This window comes from Nerophis lumbriciformis, linkage group LG06, assembly GCF_033978685.3.
Source record: "Nerophis lumbriciformis linkage group LG06, RoL_Nlum_v2.1, whole genome shotgun sequence".
Classification (NCBI taxonomy): Eukaryota; Metazoa; Chordata; class Actinopteri; order Syngnathiformes; family Syngnathidae; genus Nerophis; species Nerophis lumbriciformis.
The window spans coordinates 41,277,196-41,291,393 of NC_084553.2; the positions used below are offsets into that span (position 1 = coordinate 41,277,196).

At 42.7% G+C, this 14,198-nt stretch overlaps 1 long non-coding RNA gene across 1 annotated transcript; it reads left to right on the top strand.

The window, feature by feature from the left end:
- The first annotated feature begins 7,944 nt into the window (after positions 1-7,944).
- LOC133608336 (uncharacterized) lies at positions 7,945-8,926 on the top strand. The gene is made up of 3 exons (XR_009815563.2): positions 7,945-8,304; positions 8,437-8,529; positions 8,674-8,926. It is a non-coding gene; the product is annotated as an uncharacterized lncRNA (long non-coding RNA).
- The last annotated feature ends 5,272 nt before the right edge of the window (positions 8,927-14,198 follow it).

The window sequence follows — 14,198 nt, forward strand, 5'->3', positions numbered from 1 at the left end:
TCAACGTTGCCAGATGGGAAATGACCAGTTATCGTACCAAAAGTTTACAATCATAATTGTTTGAGAAATATTATTGAATATACTCGATTTGACGTTGCTCACGACCATTTGATGCAGTAAAACGTCACCATATAGCATGTAGTATATCTTATAATGCGAGTTTCACTTGAATTAAACCTCACTGTTGGAAAATAAACCGGGCTGTAAAGAGGCACGTGAGGCAGTACGAAATTGTAGTGCAAGATGTAAACTGTTCGTGTTTGCTAATTGCCATGTCTTGACGGGATAAAATTATTGTACATTATGGAGTTTTTGGAATGATTGATTGTGGATCGCACATTGGGTAAAATCAGATCCGTGTAAATTATCGTACGTCTGGCAACGCCAGGGTTACAATTAGTCGTCAATTTTCTTCATTCCTCAACTTTACTACGCTAACATACACTATTTCCTGTTAACGGCTCCCTTTAAAAATAAAAAAACGGATGTTACTACTTTCACCTTTAAAAATGACATGGGCGTCAATGTTCCAACGATATCCATCCATCCATTTCCTACCGCTTATTCCCTTCGGGTAATACATGAATAGATGCGGCATTGGGTGCTGTGGGGCAGGAAATTCGGCCGCCATTTTGAACCGGTATTCTACTCCTCTTTGATCAGCAGAATGAACAAGGAAGAATACAATGCCATATCATTGTGCTGAGTATTCTTGCACAAATCGGCGGACCGTGGCAAACAGGTCACGGGGGATTACTTTTCCTAATTAAGAGTGAACATTACTATTGGTTATGTTTTGTTAATCAAAGAGTATTGTACTGTATGTTAAATAATATAAATAATTCAATGTATGTACTCTGATGATTAACTTGTGTGATGACTGTATTATGCTGATAGTATATATTTAAACCATGAATTGATTAACGTGGACCCCGACTTAAACAAGTTGAAAAACTTATTCAGGTGTTACCATTTAGTGGTCAATTGTACGGAATATGTACTGTGCAATCTACTAATAAAAGTCTCAATCAATCAATCAATGACCAGCGAAATTGTTGCCAGCTCCTGCAGCTAGCTTAGTTAGCTTCTGTATGTTTAGTGCAGGGGTGTCAAACGTAGGGCCCGTGGGCCGGATCAGGCCAGCGAACAGGTTTTATTCGGCGCGCGAGATGATTTTGGTATAACAATTAGCTGAAATATTTAAATGAAAGAAACTGCTCTTCTAAATGTGTCCACTGGATGTCGCAATAGCAATTATTTGTATCCCCTGCTGCAGGAGTGAGCATGACTTCAGAGGGGGCGGAGCTATGTGCCCTGTTAAGATGGAGGACTGGGCACACATTATCTGGGCGCACATAAATATGCTAAAATGACAAGTATCCCTACTAAATTCATGTGTGATTCATGAAATGAGTCCAAATTCACAAGTTTGGTTGTAGATGATCCTAATAAACCACATGATGTTAGTACATCAGTTGAGGAAAATGAGGAAATTACATGAATAACATGCTGTAATTTCATTTTGATATTACTATTTATTACATCTTCTGATAGATTAAAATTTTACACCAATGAGAGCATTTTAAAACTCTGCCACCTATTTGACTGATGAACATTATCACATCATTTATTCAGAAATTATAAATCTCGACAAATGAAGATAGACTACTATGAACAGCAACATGTAAATGTAAAAAAACAAAAACATTATGATTTGTATGTTTTCAGATTGTGCTGGTTCTATTTTTAAACTAAGAAAACAATCTGAAGTTGTCCTTATTTTTAAGTTATCATGACATGATTTGGCCAGTCCGGCCCACTTGGTAATAGATTTTCCTCTATGTGGCCCCTGAGCTAAAATTAGTTTGACACCTCTGGTTTAGTGCCAGTGTTACGGATATGAACTGAGACTTTATTAGTAATTTTCCTTAACGCTGACTTAAACTACAACTAACACAATAATGCTATAAAACATCGAGCAGTGATTTTTTTTGCACAAAATGTATTCCCATGTAATTCACATAACAGTAAGTTAGCTGTCATATCTTAATATACATCTACTTGAACATCTGACTGTACAATAGTTTGTCATCAAGATAATTTGGCTGTTGATGTATACTCTAAATTTTAGCAGTTTTGCTTCATTATCAACAGATATGCATCAACATATCAGTTTTGTTGAATAAATGTTTAACAGACTTGTATTACACAAGTGTCATGACAACATGTTTGCTGAAATGATGCTCATTTCAATGTTTTTCTCTCTTTTCTTTTGTTTGTCTTGTTTGCAGTGTATTGCAGGTCCAAGATGCTTTTAAATGTTATGTATTACACAACATCAATGTTATGGATGGTAAGTATGTTTGAATAATGATCTTCAATGATTTTCAACATAAAGTTTTGTTCTGGTTGGATTGATTTTGTATTCGGTGTATGTTCTCGCATGAGTTCTCTAAATTCTGCTGTTACATTGTTCTATTGTCCTAAAAGTACACTGTATATAAGCTAAACAAAATACCAATCCCATTCCTAAATACATGGATGCAAACTAACTATCTATCCGCCCTAGGAGCTGTTTACAATTTTCACTTTTTGTGAGTTTGTGTCCCTGTGATAGGCACTTAACAATTGTTGGTTACACGTTACTGATGGATGTGACTGAAATTGATTGAATTGCTTTGACCGAACAACATTATATGATGCTTATTTGGAGGTTCTTGTTCCGCTATGATCAAACTAATCCAACTTTTTTATTGTGCAGGTAATTGTCCGCGATCGGATTTGTCATCAATATGGACACTCGGATGCTGATGATTCCGGAACTGCTCCAAGTTTGTGCTCACCTACAGGTTCATCCAGAATCCCTTGGAGCTCCTATTTAATTCCATCAGAGTGTCAGGTAGGGTTGATGATTTAACGATAATAAATTCTGGAAACAATTGATGTCTTTATATGCTTTGTCTTGGGTGTAATTCTGTATTGTTTCTCTGTTTTCCATGTAAGGCGACTGGAACAACAATCCAGCTGCATTCCATGTTCCAGGTCATTTCTGCCGTCTGATGGTTCGCTTTGGTGTCTCAGAAAGTGAGACTGGCAGTGTGGCAGCCCAAGATAACACAGATTCTCTCTCTGCAGTAGATATGTTCTCTGCTGAAACAGCAGAAAAACACCCATGTCCATTTGTGAACCTTTCGGCCATTGTGTGTGACCACAGTTATCTTCCCACTTGGGTTGCTGGTCTGGTGGAAAATTCTCTAGTCTACATAACAGGATCTGTAGTCTGGCAGAAACTACAGAAGCTGTCCTGTGATGTGTGCTGTGTCGCGTAGTCTTTTGACGAGAGCTACCACCTGCTAGCCCTGAAAAACAGCGGCAGCCTAGTGATTCCATCGCAATGCACATGGAAGGTTTGATTCCATAATTATGTTTGTTTTCAAATCTTCATTTGTTTCTTATTTTCTCTGTTTTGTAAAATGTCTTTTAGCATTTTAGCATATATATATATTTATATATTTGCATATGTATGTGTTTTTTAATATATATATGTATATATAAATATATATATATATATATATATATATATATATATATATATATATATATATATATATATATATATATATATACTGTATATATATATATATATTTATTTATATATATATGTATATATTCATATATACATCTTTATATATTTATTTATATATGTATATATATCTCCTCTCTGAGCTGCCACCTTAACGTGGTAGAGGAGTTTGCGTGTCCCAATGATCCTAGGAGCTATGTTGTCCGGGGGCTTCCATGCCCCCTGGTAGGGTCTCCCAAGACAAACAGGTCCTAGGTGAGGGATCAGACAAAGAGCAGCTCGAAGACTTCTATGGAAATGCAAGAACCGAGACTCAGATTTCCCTCGCCCGGACGCGGGTCACCGGGGCCCCCCTCCGGAGCCAGGCCCGGAGTTGGGGCACGATGGCGAGCGCCTGGTGGCCGGGCCTGTCCCCATGGGGCCCGGCCGGGCACAGCCCGAAGAGGCAACGTGGGTCCCCCCTCCAATGGGCTCACCACCCATAGCAGGGGCCATAGAGGTCGGGTGCAATGTGAGCTGGGCGGTAGCCGAAGGCAGGGCACTTGGCGGTCCGATCCTCGGCTACAGAAGCTAGCTCTTGGGACGTGGAACGTCACCTCGCTGGGGGGAAGGAGCCTGAGCTAGTGCGCGAGGTAGAGAAGTTCCGGTTGGATATAGTCGGACTCACCTCAACGCACAGCAAGGGCTCTGGAACCAGTTCTCTCGAGAGGGGCTGGACTCTCTTCCACTCTGGCGTTGCCAGCAGTGAGAGGCGACGGGCTGGGGTGGCAATTCTTGTTGCCCCCCGGCTCAGAGCCTGCATGTTGGAGTTCAACCCGGTGGACGAGAGGGTAGCTTCCCTCCGCCTTCGGGTGGGGGGGACGGGTCCTGACTGTTGTTTGCGCTTACGCGCCAAACAGCAGCTCAGAGTACCCACCCTTTTTGGATTCACTCGAGGGAGTACTTGAGAGTGCTCCCCCGGGTGATTCCCTCGTTCTACTGGGGGACTTCAACGCTCATATTGGCAACGACAGTGAAACCTGGAGAGGCGTGATTGGGAAGAATGGCCGCCCGGATCTGAACCCAAGTGGTGTTTTGTTATTGGACTTTTGTGCCCGTCACGGATTGTCCATAACGAACACCATGTTCAAACATAAGGGTGTCCATATGTGCACTTGGCACCAGGACACCCTAGGCCGCAGTTCTATGATCGACTTTGTAGTTGTGTCATCGGATTTGCGGCCTCATGTTTTGGACACTCGGGTGAAGAGAGGGGCGGAGCTTTCTACCGATCACCACCTGGTGGTGAGTTGGCTGCGATGGTGGGGGAGGATGCCGGACAGACCTGGCAGGCCCAAACGCATTGTGAGGGTTTGCTGGGAACGTCTGGCAGTCTCCTGTCAGAGAGAGTTTCAATTCCCACCTCCGGAAGAACTTTGAACATGTCACGAGGGAGGTGCTGGACATTGAGTCCGAGTGGACCATGTTCCGCACCTCTATTGTCGAGGCGGCTGATTGGAGCTGTGGCCGCAAGGTAGTTGGTGCCTGTCGTGGCGGTAATCCTAGAACCCGTTGGTGGACACCGGCGGTGAGGGATGCCGTCAAGCTGAAGAAGGAGTCCTATCGGGTTCTTTTGGCTCATGGGACTCCTGAGGCAGCGGACAGGTACCGACAGGCCAAGCGGTGTGCGGCTTCAGCGGTCGCGGAGGCAAAAACTCGGACATGGGAGGAGTTTGGGGAAGCCATGGAAAACGACTTCCGGACGGCTTCGAAGCGATTCTGGACCACCATCCGCCGCCTCAGGAAGGGGAAGCAGTGCACTACCAACACCGTGTATGGTGCGGATGGTGTTCTGCTGACCTCGACTGCGGAAGTTGTGGATCGGTGGAGGGAATACTTCGAAGACCTCCTCAATCCCACCAACACGTCTTCCTATGAGGAAGCAGTGCCTGGGGAATCTGTGGTGGGCTCTCCTATTTCTGGGGCTGAGGTTGCTGAGGTAGTTAAAAAGCTCCTCGGTGGCAAGGCCCCGGGGGTGGATGAGATCCGCCCGGAGTTCCTTAAGGCTCTGGATGCTGTAGGGCTGTCTTGGTTGACAAGACTCTGCAGCATCGCGTGGACATCGGGGGCAGTACCTCTGGATTGGCAGACCGGGGTGGTGGTTCCTCTCTTTAAAAAGGGGAACCGGAGGGTGTGTTCTAACTATCGTGGGATCACACTCCTCAGCCTTCCCGGTAAGGTCTATTCAGGTGTACTGGAGAGGAGGCTACACCGGATAGTCGAACCTCGGATTCAGGAGGAACAGTGTGGTTTTCGTCCTGGTCGTGGAACTGTGGACCAGCTCTATACTCTCGGCAGGGTCCTTGAGGGTGCATGGGAGTTTGCCCAACCAGTCTACATGTGCTTTGTGGACTTGGAGAAGGCATTCGACCGTGTCCCTCGGGAAGTCCTGTGGGGAGTGCTCAGAGAGTATGGGGTTTCGGACTGTCTGATTGTGGCGGTCCGCTCCCTGTATGATCAGTGTCAGAGCTTGGTTCGCATTGCTGGCAGTAAGTCGGACACGTTTCCGGTGAGGGTTGGACTCCGCCAAGGCTGCCCTTTGTCACCGATTCTGTTCATAACTTTTATGGACAGAATTTCTAGGCGCAGTCAAGGCGTTGAGGGGATCCGGTTTGGTGGCTGCAGGATTAGGTCTCTGCTTTTTGCAGATGATTTGGTCCTGATGGCTTCATCTGGCCAGGATCTTCAGCTCTCACTGGATCGGTTCGCAGCTGAGTGTGAAGCGACTGGGATGAGAATCAGCACCTCCAAGTCCGAGTCCATGGTTCTCGCCCGGAAAAGGGTGGAGTGCCATCTCCGGGTTGGGGAGGAGATCTTGCCCCAAGTGGAGGAGTTCAAGTACCTCGGAGTCTTGTTCACGAGTGAGGGAAGAGTGGATCGTGAGATCGACAGGCGGATCGGTGCGGCGTCTTCAGTAATGCGGACGCTGTATCGATCCGTTGTGGTGAAGAAGGAGCTGAGCCGGAAGGCAAAGCTCTCAATTTACCGGTCGATCTACGTTCCCATCCTCACCTATGGTCATGAGCTTTGGGTTATGACCGAAAGGACAAGATCACGGGTACAAGCGGCCGAAATGAGTTTCCTCCGCCGGGTGGCGGGGCTCTCCCTTAGAGATAGGGTGAGAAGCTCTGTCATCCGGGGGGAGCTCAAAGTAAAGCCGCTGCTCCTCCACATTGAGAGGAGCCAGATGAGGTGGTTCGGGCATCTGGTCAGGATGCCACCCGAGCGCCTCCCTAAGGAGGTGTTTAGGGCATGTCCGACCGGTAGGAGGCCACGAGGAAGACCCAGGACACGTTGGGAAGACTATGTCTCCCGGCTGGCCTGGGAACGCCTCGGGATCCCCCGGGAGGAGCTGGACGAAGTGGCTGGGGAGAGGGAAGTCTGGGCTTCCCTGCTTAGGCTGCTGCCCCCGCGACCCGACCTCGGATAAGCGGAAGAAGATGGATGGATGGATGGATGGATGTATATATATTTATATGTATATGTATATATGTGTGTATATATATATGTGTATATATATATGTATATATATATATATATATGTATATTTATATGTATATATACGTATATACATATGTATATATATGTATACATATACGTGTATATATGTATATATACATATATGTGTATATATATACAAGTAAAAGCCAGTAAATTAGAATATTTTGAAAAACTTGATTTATTTCAGTAATTGCATTCAAAAGGTGTAACTTGTACATTATATTTATTCATTACACACAGACTGATGCATTCAAATGTTTATTTCATTTAATTTTGATGATTTGAAGTGGCAACAAATGAAAATCCAAAATTCCGTGTGTCACAAAATTAGAATATTACTTAAGGCTAATACAAAAAAGGGATTTTTAGAAATGTTGGCCAACTGAAAAGTATGAAAATGAAAAATATGAGCATGTACAATACTCAATACTTGGTTGCAGACCCAAGGCATAAGCGTACTAAGCGCTTGCTTAGGGCCCCGCGGCCACCAGGGGGCCCCCAAAAGCAATTAACAAAAATGTCTTATTTTTTATTTTTTGCATGTACGAGTCTGACTGATGATTTCTAAATGATCAAAGATATATTATTGTACAAAAACACAATTTTAGGTCAACAGAGTGCTGCTGCTGATCTAGGCCTAGTGATTCTTCCTGCCTCTCTTTAAATGTAAAACTGCGCCTCTGCTGCACCTGTGACGTTTGCCGCCCGCCGTGCAATGCCAGTGCGCACTGGGCATCAAAAGCGCAGATAGAGGCAAAACAATGTCACAAAAAAGGACATATCCTTCAGGTGCAGAAAAAAGGAAGATGAAGAAAGTGGAAGAGGAGAAAAAATGCCATGATAAAGGTATGTTTGCATGACTTGGTAATAAAAAGTTTATCAAAGAGATTTGTAGCTGTAATTAGCTTTAGCTAGGTGACGTTAGCTAGCTAGCAATATGTTTTTAGCATCAGGTGCTAGCAATATGTTTTTAGCATCAGGTTACTAGTGAGATATGTTGTTTGCACAAATTGTTTGCAGCAGAGCACGGTAATTTATTTGAGTAAAATAAACATTATTTTTTACATCAACTCATAAGTTATGTGAAACTTCCCCAGGAGCATTGTTAAAATACTTTGGAGGCACAAAATCAGCCCAGAGCCAGTCCACATCCTCAGGCTCAACTGTGAGTGACGAATCAGGTGAGGAAAAGACTGTCACGGTATACATTTAATTTCTTAGTATAAACATTACACTTGAAGGGAAATTAATATAGTCAAAGTATCTCATTAATATGTGTGCCTATATGTATGTATGTATGTATTTCATCTTAGGTCCATCTCCATCCTCTACAGTGCTCTCTCACACACCTCCACCCTCTGTGCCCACTGTCCCCTCCATGTCTGAAACCACAGCTGATTTATCTAGTAAGTTAACTGCAAAACACCCTTTGTAATTGCTCATTGTACTGCAGAACATTCTGAGATTAATAATTATGTCCAACAGTGCAATTTAATGACCTTATAGGTCCTTCTTTTTTAGTCATTGTCTTTCTTTGGTCACTTCCTCAGCAACTTCCACCACAACGTCCCCTTCACACCATGGACCATCATCAGCTCCGCCAGTTGACCCAGCTGAGTGGCCTTCTTTCCTCTCAGATTCAGACAGGACTGAGCAGGTGATCAGAGGACCACTGTCTATTAAGGAGAACTTTTCATTCCCCAAACGGCATGATGGCCGAAGTTTTCATTATCATTATACCTACAGACAGCTAGTCAATGGAGAAAAAGTCAAGCGTAGCTGGCTGACTTATTCAAGAAGTAAAGATGCAGTCTATTGCTTTTGCTGCAAATTATTTTCCAAAAAGTCCTAAAAACTGGCAGCCGAGGGACAGCTGGATTGGGTCAACATAGGTGCACTGCTGAAACAGCATGAAAACAGTGAAGATCATTGTAGCAACATGGTGAAATGGAAGGAATTTCCCTTGCGTCTTTCAAAGGGGTAAACTATTGAGAATTTAACTTCAGTAGACTGCGCTCTCTTTGTACAAAGTAAACATTAAATATGAACAATTAACTAAAAATATAAACTAGTAATTAAAGACTAATATGTACAAGACTGATGAGACAAGATGACACTTTTACCGTAAATGCAAAGCTTTATCACTTGGACTGTTCAACCCCAGGCCACTCTTGTAGCTGAATGTTTTCTACATTTTAAGATTAGGAACCATATGTGGCACTCTGGGCATCATTCGTTCATTCATTAGTATTATTTATGTTATAAACTGGGCCACCCCCATATCTTTATAAATGACATGTCATTTGTAAAGACATGCCAGGCTGACAATAGGATAATGTAAACAACACTGCCAGAGCCGCAATGAGTTTATAGTAGGTGTGTGAATGATCAATCAATATTATTGGCAGAAATAGAGGGCCCCAAAATCTAATTTTGCTTAGGGCCCCATGGAGGCTTGGGCCGGCACTGCTTGGTTGGAGCTCCTTTTGCCTCAATTACTGCGTTAATGTGGCGTGGCATGGAGTCGATGAGTTTCTGGCACTGCTCAGGTGTTATGAGAGCCCAGGTTGCTCTGATAGTGGCCTTCAACTCTTCTGCGTTTTTGGGTCTGGCATTCTGCATCTTCCTTTTCACAATACCCCACAGATTTTCTATGGGGCTAAGGTCAGGGGAGTTGGCGGGCCAATTTAGAACAGAAATACCATGGTTCGTAAACCAGGCACGGGTAGATTTTGCGCTGTGTGCAGGCGCCAAGTCCTGTTGGAACTTGAAATCTCCATCTCCATAGAGCAGGTCAGCAGCAGGAAGCATGAAGTGCTCTAAAACTTGCTGGTAGACGGCTGCGTTGACCCTGGATCTCAGGAAACAGAGTGGACCGACACCAGCAGATGACATGGCACCCCAAACCATCACTGATGGTGGAAACTTTACACTAGACTTCAGGCAACGTGGATCCTGTGCCTCTCCTGTCTTCCTCCAGACTCTGGGACCTCGATTTCCAAAGGAAATGCAAAATTTGCATGGTTGGGTGATGGTTTGGGGTGCCATGTCATCTGCTGGTGTCGGTCCACTCTGTTTCCTGAGATCCAGGGTCAACGCAGCCGTCTACCAGCAAGTTTTAGAGCACTTCATGCTTCCTGCTGCTGACCTGCTCTCTGGAGATGGAGATTTCAAGTTCCAACAGGACTTGGCGCCTGCACACAGCGCAAAATCTACCCGTGCCTGGTTTACGAACCATGGTATTTCTGTTCTAAATTGGCCCGCCAACTCCCCTGACCTTAGCCCCATAGAAAATCTGTGGGGTATTGTGAAAAGGAAGATGCAGAATGCCAGACCCAAAAACGCAGAAGAGTTGAAGGCCACTATCAGAGCAACCTGGGCTCTCATAACACCTGAGCAGTGCCAGAAACTCATCGACCCCATGCCACGCCGCATTAACGCAGTAATTGAGGCAAAAGGAGCTCCAACCAAGTATTGAGTATTGTACATGCTCATATTTTTCATTTTCATACTTTTCAGTTGGCCAACATTTCTAAAAATCCCTTTTTTGTATTAGCCTTAAGTAATATTCTAATTTTGTGACACACGGAATTTTGGATTTTCATTTCTTGCCACTTCAAATCATCAAAATTAAATGAAATAAACATTTGAATGCATCAGTCTGTGTGCAATGAATAAATATAATGTACAAGTTACACCTTTTGAATGCAATTACTGAAATAAATCAAATTTTTCAAAATATTCTAATTTACTGGCCTTTACCTGTATGTATATATATATATATATATATATATATATATATATATATATATATATATGCATATATATATACATATGTGTATATATGTGTGTGTATATATACATTTTATGCCATCTCATGTTTGCTGCTATGACAAAGGTCCTTGTATATAAACATATATATATATATATACATATACCGTATATCCATCCCATCCATTTTCTACCGCTTATTCCCTTTTGGGGTCGCGGGGGGCGCTGGAGCCTATCTCATATATATATATATATATATATATATATATATATATATATATATATATATATATATATATATATATATATATGTATATATATATATATATAGTGTGTTGATATTCAAGGACCTTTGTCATAGCAGCAAACATGAGATGGCATAAAATTAGTACCCAATGTACCAAAGTTAGCTCAATGAGTACCACTACAACATAATTAATGAAGAAAGGTTGGAGTATGTTTTAAAAAGTGCAGGTTATATGGTATAAAGGTATATATTATAAATAGAAAAGTGTATATATGTGTTTAAAGTGTTTGCAAAATACCTGTCTACAGTCTAGTCTACATATTGTATTATTGTTAATCCCATTGAGTATTAAAATACGACTATTCATTTTTCTGTATCATAGATACATGTATGAAGTTTGCATTTTTAAAAAAACATCTGAAAATCGATTAATTGTTGAGGAAGTTATGATGGATTAAATGTGCTGACACTTCATTGATCTTTTCACTTGATGGAGATGTTTACCGGTTTAAGATGGCGGCCCTACGGGTCGGCAGCGCCAATAGACAGTAGCGGTCCCTTGCGGGATCACTATATAAGATATCTATGGTTCCAACAACCCACCATTCGTTTTGGATTCTTGGGGTGACGATTGGATTCAGAATCGATGCATGATTTTAGACCTTTTCTCAAAATAGGGCCTACATTGTTTGGTATGAAAATTATATTGAAACCTTTTTATAAAAAACTTACAGGATACAAAAATTCACCTTGGCTGTTGACGCAAAATGTATACACGCAGCAAATAATCACGGAGATGGCCCCAAAAAATTATTTTTTTTAAAAATTGAAAAAAAAAAAAAAAGTTAGATGTTTGGTACCTGCAGTGCATTCTCTAGTATTCCCTCTCCAAGGTCATGAAAAACACAATCCTGTGGAGAAATAAGTCAATTTCAAAGTTGATAAATGGATTCAACCACTTGGGTGACTCAAATCTGACCTGGTCAGCATAACGTCCCCCGACCTCCTCCGGCATGTAGAGGCCATTGTGGTCTTGAATGAAGCCGCTGTGAGACCAGTACGCGTAGTCGAAACAGAATGAGCGACTGCACTGGGAATGGCGAGGATCATGGATGGTGATGGAGCTCGCTGCCATGGAGATGACGCAGCGGCTGCCCGCATCCCGCTCTCTCTGTTAAAATATATAGGAGCCAGAAGTCGTTTTTTAAAATCTACCGGTACTCAAAAGTAAAAAAGTAAACTTGACCCTTTTTTAGCCTAAGTGTAAACGGTAACCCTAATAAAGATAAAACAAAAACACAGTGTTTATTTACCTTGTTGAATGGTCGGACTCTGACGGCCACTTTGACACAGTCCCTGCTGTGCATGTCTGATATTTTCTTAGGCCTTATGCCCCCAATGGGACCATACTCTCTCACACTCACGTGTCCTGTTACATGGCGTTTCACTTTCAACCCATGAATTATTCAAAAGCCCACTGTATCAGTTGCATGCATTTGATTATACAGAGTACTCAGTTGAGAATAACACCATATGTATATATATATATACCTGGGAGAATGTATGATTTCTTGGCCATTCTTCAGAGAATATGAATGTTAACACAAAAACCTTTCTTCCACTCATGCTTAATGGTTGTGTGAAGCTATTTTTTGGCAAACAACTGTGTTTACTCTTTTTAAATCAAAATGACAAAAGAAAGTACCCAAATGACCCTGATCAAAAGTTTACATACCCAGTGACTTTGATCTGATAACATGCACAAAAGTTGACACAGACAGGTTTGAATGGCTAATCAAGGTTCCAATCCTCACCTGTGACCTGTTTGTAATTAATGTGTGTGTATAAAAGGTCAGTGAGTTTCTGGGCTTCTGAGTCATGGGGAAGGCAAAATAATTGTCAAAGGATCTGCGAGAAAAGGTAATTGAACTGCATAAAACAGGAAAGGGGTATAAAAAGATATCCAAGGAATTGAGAATGCCAATCAGCAGTGTTCAAACGCTGATTAAGAAGTGGAAAATAAGGGATTCTGTTGAAACCAAACCACAGTCAGGTAGACCAGCAAAGATTTCAACCACAACTGCCAGGAAAATTGTTCGAGATGCAAAGAAAAATCCACAAATAACTTCAGCTGAAATACAGCACTCTCTGAAAAATTGTGGTGTGGCTGTTTCAAGATGCACAATAAGGAGGCACTTGAAGAAAAATGGGCTTCATGGTCGAGTCGCCAGAAGAAAGCCATTTCTGCGCAAATGTCACAAAGTATCCCACTTACATTACGGCAAACAGCACAGAGATTAGCCTCAAAATTTCTGGAACCAAGTAATTTGGAGTGATGAGACCAAAATTGAACTTTTTGGCCACAACCATAAACGTTACATTTGGAGAGGAGTCAACAAGGCCCATGATGAAAGGAACACCATTCCTACTGTGAAACACGGAGGTGGATCACTGATGTTTTGGGGATGTGTGAGCTACAAAGGCACAGGAAAGTTGGCCAAAATTGATGGCAAGATGAATGCAGCATGTTATCAGAAAATACTGGAGGAAAATTTGCACTCATCAGCCCGGAAGCTGCGCATGGGACATTTTTGGTCATTCCAACATGTCAATGATCCAAAACACAAGGCCAAGTCGACCTGTCATTGGCTACAGCAGAACAAAGTGAAGGTTCTGGAGTGGCCATCTCAATCTCCATCCATCCATCCATTTTCTACCGCTTATTCCCTTCGGGGTCGCTGGAGCCTATCTCAGCTACAATCGGGCGAAAGGCGGGGTACAGCCTGGACAAGTCGCCACCTCATCGCAGGGCCAACACAGATAGACAGACAGACAACATTCACACTCACATTCACACACTAGGGCTGACCTCAATATCATTGAGCCACTCTGGGGAGATCTCAAACATGCAGTTCATGCAAGACAGCCCAAGAACTTACAGGAACTGGAGGCTTTTTGCAAAGAAGAATGGGCAGCTTTGCCATCTGAGAAAATAAACAACCTTATCCACAACTACCACAAGAGTTCAAGCTGTCATTGATGTTAAAGGGGGCAATA